The 8,999-nt window shown below is 37.6% G+C and overlaps 1 pseudogene; it reads left to right on the forward strand.

The window, feature by feature from the left end:
• Nucleotides 1-6,900: 6,900 nt before the first annotated feature.
• On the forward strand, nt 6,901-7,504 carry LOC133093280 (nucleolar protein 56-like; annotated as a pseudogene).
• Nucleotides 7,505-8,999: the final 1,495 nt, after the last annotated feature.

The raw sequence follows: 8,999 nt of genomic DNA on the forward strand, positions 1-8,999 counted from the left end.
TACAATTTCTTTTTCCTGACCTTATTTACCAGCTTCCAGTCTCAGAAAGTACCTATAAAGGCAGTTACATACAAAAGAGTAATGGCAGGCTTATAACTGGGAATATATATTTGCCTACTTCATAAGAAGAAAAGAGATTAGCAGTCCTAGAAATAGCAGATCTACTGAAAAATTTTGGTAGCCACATTCATCAACTTTGAAAAAGTTGGTTTAATGAAGACTGATATGGTGACAACTTCTCCCAATTCTCACCCTACCCAGACACTGAACATGAAATTCTACTCCCAGGAAATTTCCCTAATGTACTGCATTCTGAATTCTAAAATATTTGTGAGACTTTATTTAGCACTCATTATAGCCCAGAGCCTGACACATAGTCAGCTTTTGATATGTATGTCTTGAATGTATGAATTAAATGTTCTGAAAATTAGTGCAGGATCATCTGATTGATCACTTAAATATTTATGTATTATAATATGAGCAACTCAATAAATTTTATATAGCTTAGTTTAGGTTTGGATGATAAATAAAACTGATCAAGTGAATTAAATGGTTCATTATGGGCTTATTTGCACTGCAAAGGGAATTGTAAAATTGAATTCTCTTTTGGATATGTTATCCAGAGTTATTACTGACAAATTGCTTACCATAACTTAATTCACTGACAGTAATATATTATTTAATTTTCATATTAAAGTGTAAGATGAAAATATTGAAACTGTAATTCTAATTGTATTATCAGGCACCTATGCTAAATTGAGAATTAATCACGCATTTTAAAACAGACAAAAGTTAGTCCATGCAAACTTTAACAATTTGAATGACTTATGTAAGACTATTTATAAATTTCTGCGAACTTCTGATGTAATGCAGGGAGGCCCCCTTACTACTCTTCACACATTTTATCTTAGCTCTTTAACTTGGGAATGGTGAGGAAGAATGTTTACCACTGCCTATATGCTACTGATAAATATCAATTGGAATTTTGTCTTCCTCTGGATATCCTGATTATACTTTTGAAAATCTGTGATGACAATCTTCTCATTCTCGGACACATTTCTAAGGCAAAATTAAAAATTCAATCAAATATTTCACTTTTGTTTGACTCTTCGGAGTCCTAAAAATTGGGGAAAGAAAGATGCAAAAAAAAAAAAAAAAAAAGAGAGCACCAGAATCACAGCTAACTACTGAACAATAATTGACAGGAAGACACTGGAACTCACCAAAAAAGATCCAAAGACAAAGGATAAGCCATAATGAGATGGTAGGAGGGGTACAATCACAATAAAATCAAATCCCATAACCTCTGGGTGGGTGACTCACAAACTGGAGAACAATTATACCACAGACATCCATCCACTGGAGTGAAGGTTCTGAGCCCGACATCAGGCTTCCCAACCTGGGCGTCTGGCAATGGGAGGGGGAATTCCCAGAGAATCAGACTTTGAAGGCTAGTGGGATTTCACTACAGGACTTTGACAGGACTGGGGGAAACAGAGACTCCATTTTTGGAGGGCACACACAAGGTAGTATACACATCAGGACCCAGGAGGAAGGAGCAATGACCCCATAGGAGATGGAACCAGACATACCTGCTAGTGTTGGAGGGTCTCCTGCAGAGGCTGGGGGTAGCTGTGGCTCATGGTGGGGACAAGGACACTGGCAGCAGAAGTTCTGGGACGTACTCCTTGGAATGAGCCCTCCTGGAGTCCACCATTAGCCTCACCAAAGAGCCTGTAGCCTCCAGTGCTGGGTCGCCTCAGTCCAAACAACCAACAGGGAGAGAACTCAGCCCCACCCATCAGCAGACAAGCGGATTAAAGTTTTACTCAGCTCTACCCACCAGAGCAACACCCAGCTCTACCCACCACCAGTCTCTCCCATCAGGAAGCTTCCACAAGCCTCTTAGGTAGCCTCATCCACCAGAGGGCAGACAGCAGAATTAAGAAGAACTACAATCCTGCAGCCTGTGAAACAAAAACCACATTCACAGAAAGACAGGTAAAATGAAAAGGCAGACGACTAGGTACCAGATGAAGGAACAAGATAAAACCCCAGAAAAACAACTAAATGAAGTGGAATAGGCAAGCTTCCAGAAAAAGAATTCAGAATAATGATACTGAAGATGATCCAGGACCTCGGAAAAAGAATGGAGGCAAAGATCGAGAAGATGCAAGAAATGTTTAACAAAGACCTAGAAGAATTAAAGAACAAACACCTAGAAGAATTAAAGAACAAACAAACAGAGATGAACCATACAATAACTGCAATGAAAAATACACTAGAAGGAATCAATAGCAGAATAATTGAGGCAGAAGAACGGATAAGTGACCTGGAAGACAGAATGGTGGAATTCACTGCTGTGGAACACAATAAAGAAAAAAGAATGAAAAGAAATGAAAACAGCCTAAGAGACCACTGGGACAACATTAAGTGCACCAACGTTCGCATTATAGGGGTCCTAGAAGGAGAAGAAAGAGAGAAAGGACCCGAGAAAATATCTGAAGAGATTATAGTTGAAAACTTCCCTAACATGGGAAAGGAAACAGCCACAAAAGTCCAGGAAGCGCAGAGAGCCCTATACAGGATAAACCCAAGGAGAAACACACCGAGACACATAGTAATTAAATTGACAAAAATTAAAGACAAAGAAAAATTATTAAAAGCAACAAGGGAAAAAGGACAAATAACATACAAGGGAACTCCCATAAGGTTAACAGCTGATTTCTCAGCAGAAACTCTACCAGCCAGAAGGAAGTGGCATAATATATTTAAAGTGATGAAAGGGAAGAACTTACAACCAAGATTACTCTACCTTGCAAGGATCTCATTCAGATTCAATGGAGAAATCAAAAGCTTTAAATACAAGCAAAAGCTAAGAGAATTCAACACCACCAAACCAGCTCTACAACAAATGCTAAAGGAACTTCTCTAAGTGGGAAACACAAGAGAAGAACAGGACCTACATAAACAAACCCAAAACAATTTAAAAAATGGTAATAGGAATATACATATCAATAATTACCTTACATGTGAACAGATTAAATGCTCCAACCAAAAGATATATGCTGGCTGAATGGATACAAAAACAAAACCCATATATATGCTGTCTACAAGAGACTCACTTCAGACCTAGGGACACATACAGACTGAAAGTGAGGGGATGGAAAAAGATATTCCATGCAAATGCAAATCAAAAGAAAGTTTGGGTAGCAATACTCATATCAGATAAAATAAACTTTAAAATAAAGAATGTTACAAGAGACAAGGAAGGACACTACATAATGATCAGGGGAACAATCCAAGAAGAAGATACAACAATTATAAATATTTGTGCACCCAACATAGGAGCACCTCAATACATAAGGCAAAAGCTAACAGCTATAAAAGAGGAAGTCGACAGTAACACAATAATAGTGGGGGACTTTAACACCTCACTTACACCAATGGACAGATCATCCAAACAGAAAATTAATAAGGAAACACAAGCTTTAAATGACACAATAGACCAGATAGATTTAATTGATATTTATAGGACATTCCATCCCAAAACAGCAGATTACACTTTCGTCTCAAGTGTGCATGGAACATTCTCCAGGAGAGATCACATCTTGGGTCACAAATCAAGCCTCAATAAATTTAAGAAAATTGAAATCATATCAAGCATCTTTTCTGACCACAACGCTATGAGATTAGAAATGAATTACAGGCAAAAAAAACCCGTAAAAAACACAACCACATGAAGGCTAAACAATATGTTACTAAATAACCAAGAGATCACTGAAGAAATCAAAGGGGAAATCAAAAAATACCTAGAGACAAATGACAATGAAACCATGATGATCCAAAATCTATGGGATGCAGCAAAAGCAGTTCTAAGAGGGAAGTTTATAGCAATACAACCCTACCTCAAGAAACAAGAAAAATCTCAAATAAACAACCTAACTTTACACCTAAAGGAACTAGAGAAAGAAGAACAAACAAAACCCAAAGTTAGCAGAAGGAAAGAAATCATAAAGATCAGAGCAGAAATAAATGAAATAGAAACAAAGAAAACAATAGCAAAGATCAATAAAACTAAAGGTTGGTTCTTTGAGAAGATAAACAAAATTGATAAACTCTTAGCCAGACTCATCAAGAAAAAGAGGGAGAGGACTCAAATCAATAAAATTAGAAATGAAAAAGGAGAAGTTACAATGGGCACCGCAGAAATACAAAGCATCATAACAGACTACTACAAGCAACTCTATGCCAATAAAATGGACAACCTGGAAGAAATGGACAAATTCTTAGAAAGGCATAACCTTCCAAGACTGAACTGGAAGACATAGAAAATATGAACAGATCAATCACAAGCACTGAAATTGAAACTGCAATTAAAAATCTTCCAACAAACAAAAGTCCAGGACCAGATGGCTTCACAGGTGAATTCTATCAAACATTTAGAGAAGAGCTAACACCCATCCTTCTCAAACTCTTCCAAAAAACTGCAGAGGAAGGAACATTCCCAAACTCATTCTACAAGGCCACCATCATCCTGATACCAAAACCAGACAACGATACTACAAAAAAAGAAAATTACAGACCAATATCACTGATGAATATAGATGCAAAAATCCTCAACCAAATACTAGCAAACAGAGTCCAACAACACAGTAAAAGGACCATACACCATGATTCAGTGGGATTTATCCTAGGGATGCAGGATTCTTCAATATACACAAATCAGTCAATGTGATGCACCATATTAACAAATTAAAGAATAAAAAACATATGATCATCTCAATAGATGCAGAAAAAGCTTTTGACAAATTTCAACAAAATTTATGGTAAAAACTGTCCAGAAATTGGGAATAGAGGGAACCTACCTCAACCTAATAAAGCCCATATATGACAAACCCACAGCAAACATCATTCTCAATGGTGAAAACCTGAAAGCATTTCCTCTAAGATCAAGAACAAGACAAGGAGGTCCACTCTTGCCCCTATTATTCAACGTAGTTTGGGAAGTCCTAGCCACAGCAATCAGAGAAGAAAAAGAAATAAAAGGAATACAAATTGTAAAAGAAGTAAAACTGTCACTGTTTGCAGATGACATGATACTATACATAGAGAATTCTAAAGATGCCACCAAAAAACCACTAGAGCTAATCAACGAATTTTGTAAAGTTGCAGGATACAAAATTAATGCACAGAAATCTCTTGCATTCCTATACACTAACAATGAAAAATCAGAAAGAGAAATTAAGGAAACAATCCCATTCACCACTGCAACAAAAAGACTAAAATACCTAGGAATACACCTACCTAAGGTGACAAAAGACCTGTATGCAGAAAACTATAAGACACAGAAAGAAATCAAAGATGACACAAACAGACGGGGATATATAACATGTTCCTGGACTGGAAGAATCAATATTGTGAAAATGACTCTACTACCCAAAGCAATCTACAGATTCAATGCAATCTCTATTAAATTACCAATGGCATTTTTTACAGAACTAGAACAAAAAATCTTAAAATCTGTATGTACACACAAAAGACCCCGAATAGCCAAAGCAATCTTGAGGGAAAAAAACAGCACTGGAGGAATCAGACTCCCTGACTTCAGACTATACTACAAAGATGCAGTAATCAAGGCAATATGGTACTGGCACAAAAACAGAAATATAGATCAATGGAACAGGATAGAAAGCCCAGAGATAAACCCACGCCCCCATGGTCAACTAATCTATGACAAAGGAGGCAAGGATATACAATGGAGAAAAGACAGTCTTCAATAAGTGGTGCTGGGAAAATTAGACAGCTACATGTAAAAGAATGAAATTAGAACACTCCCTAACACCATACACAAAAATAAACTCAAAATGGATTAAAGACCTAAATGTAAGACCAGATACTATAAGACTCTTAGAGGAAAACATAAGAAGAACACTCTTTGACATAAGTCACAGCAAGATCTTTTTTGACCCACCTCCTAGAGTAATGGAGATAAAAGCAAAACTAAACAAATGGGACCTAATGAAACTTAAAAGCTTTTGCACAGCAAAGGAAACCATAAACAAGACAAAAAGACAACCCTCAGAATGGGAGAAAATATTTGCAAATGAATCAACGGACAAAGGATTAATCTCCAAAATATATAAACAGCTCATGTGGCTCAATATTAAAAAAACAAACAACCCACTCAAAAAATGGGCAGAACTGTGAGAAAATAAATTTCTGTTATTTAAGCCAAAAAAAAAAAAAAAAAAAATGGGCATTAGACCTAAATAGGCATTTCTCCAAAGAAGACATATAGATGGCCAAGAAGCACATGAAAAGCTGCTCAACATCATTAATTATTAGAGAAATGCAAATCAAAACTACAATGAGGTATCGCCTCACACCAGTCAGAATGGCCATCATCAAAAAATCTACAAACAATAAATGCTGGAGAGGGTGTGGAGAAAAGGGAACCCTCTTGCACTGTTGGTTGGAATGTAAATTGATACAGCCACTATGGAGAACAGTATGGAGGTTCCTTACAAAACTAAAAATAGAACTGCCATATGACCCAGCAATCCCACTACTGGGCATACATCCAGAGACTACCATAATTCAAAAAGATAAATGCTTCCCTGGGCCCAGCACAGGGACCAACTTTCCAGAGCCCTGAAGACAAGGGGTAACACCCCAAAATACGGACTCATTTTCCACTCTACCTTCATTGGCCGAGCAGCTGCCAAGAACAAAGGCCACATCTCCCGATACCTGGCAAACAAATGCAGTATTGCCTCACGAATTGATTGCTTCTCTGAGGTACCTACCAATGTATTTGGGGAAAAGCTTCGAGAACAAGTTGAGGAGCGGCTGTCCTTCTATGAGACTGGAGAGATTCCACGAAAGAATCTGGATGTCATGAAGTAGGCAATGGTTCAGGCAGAGGAAGCGGCTGCTGAGATTACTAGGAAGCTGGAGAAACAGGAGAAGAAACGCTTGAAGAAGGAAAAGAAAAGGCTGGCTGCGATTGCCCTGGCGTCTTCAGAAAACAGCAGTAGTACCCCAGAGGAATGTGAGGAGACAAGTGAAAGACCCAAAAAGAAGAAAAAGCAAAAGCCCCAGGAGGCTCCTCAGGAGAATGGAGTGGAAGACCCATCTGTCTCCTCCAAACCCAAAAAAAAAGAAATCTTTTTCCAAGGAGGAGCTGGTTAGTAGTGATCTTGAAGAGACAGCTGGCAGTGGAAGTCTTACCAAGAGGAAGAAATCTTTCCCCAAAGAGGAACCAGATAGTGACCCTGAAGAGTCAGGAAACAAGAGGGTCCCAAGAAAAAGAGGAAATTCTCTTCCAAGGAGGAGCCTCTCAGCAGTGGACCTGAAGAGGCTGCTGCCAGCAAGAGCAGCAGCTCCAAGAAAAAGAAAAAGCTCCGAAAGCTATCCCAGGAAAATTAGAATGGACATTTCCCTAGTAGGGCATAACTTACAGAGATATTTCCCAACCCATCCCCTATAGCCCAATAAAAATAAAAACAAACAAACAAACAAAAAGATAAATGCACCCCAATGTTCACTGCAGCACTATTTACAATAGCCAGGTAATGGAAGCAACCTAAATGCCCATCGATAGGCGAATGGATAAAGATGTGATACGTATATACAATGGAATATTATTCATCCATAAAAAGGAACAAAATTGGGTCATTTGTAGAGATGTAGATGAACCTAGAGACTGTCATACAGAGTGAAGTAAGTCAAAAAGAGAAAAACAAACATTGTATATTAACGCATATATGTGGAATGTAGAAACATGGTACAGATGAACCAGTTTGCAAGGCAGAAATGAGACACAGATGTAGAGAATAAACGTATGGACACCAAGAGGGGAAAGTGGCGGGTGGGAGGTGGTGGTGGTAGGATGAATTGGGAGATTTGGATTGACATATATACACTAATATGTATAAAATAGATAACTAATAAGAACCTGCTGTATTAAAAAAATAAAAGAAAATTCAAAAAAAAAAAAAGTAAATAAAGAATGAGTACCCAAAAAAAAAAAAAATGGTGGCCATGGATTCACTATATAATTTGATGATTATGACAAGGTGTTTTCCTTAGTTTTTCCTTTCAGGAAAAACTTAAAGTTTGATAAATTTGTTCATTTACTCAACAAACACATGGAGTGCCTAATCTTCTCTTGGTAATAAGCTAGTATGTATTTTATACAAAGATGAATGTGACCTAGTCCCTACCTATATTGAATTTATAATAGAGAATAAATGATCAGTATTGATTCAATTCCAAAATAATTGCTGAGTACTTATTCAGAACAAAATACTCTTCTATGTTCTATGGTGTTATTTAAGGTAGTAAAAGCTACAAAATAAATGCTCTCAGAGAGTTAGTGGTCTCCTTGGTAGATAAGCTGTACACAATGCCATAAGGGAGGATTCCAGACAGTGGGTAATTAAGTAACAAATTCAGTGGTAGACACTGTATGTATGAGCTCTAGGACCTGAGCAGTAAACACACACTTTTAGTTGGATGAATTAGTGAATGCTACTAGGTTTTCCACACCTCAGTGTTGGCTTAAATCCCCAAACTCATTACTAGAGATTCTTACAAGTATTCATACTTGTAAGAAGTTAGTACTGGTAGAGAAGAGTTTGTGTATAAATTGTACAGTGACCACTCAAAGACGCATTCTCATTAGGTAAAAGATGCCCTGAATGAGTTTTCCCTATACATCAGTGGTCTTCAATTATACTGCTCACACAGTCTCAACTTCCATAATCAAATAAGACGTGATTAACTAACAAGGGTTTGTACACAGGTTGATAAAGTTCCTAAGTTTGCTCCTGCTAAAGAAGAAAAACAAAATGAGGAGGAGGGGCAGTGGAAGAAGAAGAGGGGTAAAGAGAAAGAGGAAAGAAGGAGACAGTGGTAAAGAAAAGAAGGAGACAGAGTAGGAGGAGGGAGGAGGAAAGGAGAAAGTTTAGGAGGAAGAGGAGAAGAAGGAACAG

Source organism: Eubalaena glacialis, chromosome 6 (assembly GCF_028564815.1).
Source record: "Eubalaena glacialis isolate mEubGla1 chromosome 6, mEubGla1.1.hap2.+ XY, whole genome shotgun sequence".
Classification (NCBI taxonomy): domain Eukaryota; kingdom Metazoa; phylum Chordata; class Mammalia; order Artiodactyla; family Balaenidae; genus Eubalaena; species Eubalaena glacialis.